This window comes from Echinops telfairi, unplaced genomic scaffold (genome assembly GCF_000313985.2).
Source record: "Echinops telfairi isolate 266 unplaced genomic scaffold, ASM31398v2 ScPeMD7_3;HRSCAF=10, whole genome shotgun sequence".
Classification (NCBI taxonomy): domain Eukaryota; kingdom Metazoa; phylum Chordata; class Mammalia; order Afrosoricida; family Tenrecidae; genus Echinops; species Echinops telfairi.
Window position 1 is genome coordinate 37,580,382 of NW_022103899.1, and position 1,338 is coordinate 37,581,719.

The 1,338-nt window shown below is 46.5% G+C and overlaps 1 protein-coding gene across 3 annotated transcripts in view; it reads right to left on the minus strand.

Annotated features, from left to right (window-relative positions):
- Positions 1-1,338, minus strand: part of ERBB4 (erb-b2 receptor tyrosine kinase 4) — a 708,927-nt gene that overhangs the window by 223,644 nt on the left and 483,945 nt on the right. The gene's annotated exons all lie outside the window — the stretch shown is intronic.

Below are 1,338 nucleotides of genomic sequence, written 5' to 3' on the forward strand. Positions count from 1 at the left end.
TACCCTCATCATTCTCAAAACATTTGCTCTCCACTTAAGCCCCTGGCATCAGGTCCTCATTTTTTCCCGTCCCTCCGTCCCCGCTCCCCAGAAGCAGACCACCCCATCTTACTCCTGCGGGGCAGCTGGGAAACTTGAACTGCTACTTTACCCATGACCACCTTGCTATCTAACCCACCCAACTGCCAGGTTCTTCTGAAAATAGGCCTAACAAAATATAGACCACGCACAGCCTTTCTGATATCCTTCCTATTCTGTGTAGCAAGCGATTTCTTCTCTTTTTGACAAATAAAATAAAAACCAAGGAGAAACTGAACCAGCAGAACTATTTTGGGGGACACATGAGGTAATGGAGAGTAGGAGAAGAGACTAACTGTGATCAGCGATGCTTTCTTGTTCTTTCTTTCTTTCACAGCCACAGCGTGCTCTGCCTTTTTCTCCCCCAAAGGCCTACCTTTGTGGTTTACTCCCGAAACTCACTCCTATCAAGTTGACGTGGCTCGTGGTAACCCTGTGGGACAGGGCAGAAGGGCCGCTCTGGGTTTCGGAGGCTGTCACCCTTTCCAGGTGTAGACAGCGAGCTTTCTTCCAAAGAGCAGCCGGCGGTTTAGAACCACTCCTTAGCAGCTCAACGTGGAACCACTGTGCCACCAGGCCTCCTGCTGTTCCCGTTTCTTTAAATGATGAAGTTTATCTTGTTCCTCCTTACAAAGAAATTGTGCCTTGAAATGTTGCCACTGCTTCATCTTAAATATTGACATGTTTCTAAGTGAAAGCACTTGATAACCCCACTGGGAAGTGTTCGCCAGCTGATTGCAAGGTTGGCATTTCAAACCTACTCATCTCCACTCTGTTGGAGAGAGTGAGACTAACTGCTTCAGGACAGAATTGTAACCTTGGAAATCCTATATCGAATGACTGGGTTTGGTTTGGCGTTTGGTCGTGAATACTTCCTCCTCTACTGCTGAATGGTACGTCAAGGGCATTAGGTAGATGCTAGCTAGTGTCCACCTGCAACCTTATCAATCTGCCAGCACAAAAGAGATTCTTTAATGCCTTACCAGCGGATGGGCAGCAGGCCGATAGCGCAGCGTCACACATGCAAAATGGCTTAGCTGGCAAACACGTGCTTTTCAAGCGAAGGCTTAGCTCACTTAAATAAAAGAATTGTCTTTCATCGCATTTTATTGGTTGATTGTTAACCATGAACCAACAGGCCCTTATTTATAATGCCTTTAATACATGATGAGTTAGTTAATTGTGCCAACCTGGCCGATAATCACATGTGGGGCTAATTGAAAGGCAGAGGGATAAATGAGTGGTGAGCCTCGCCTTTCT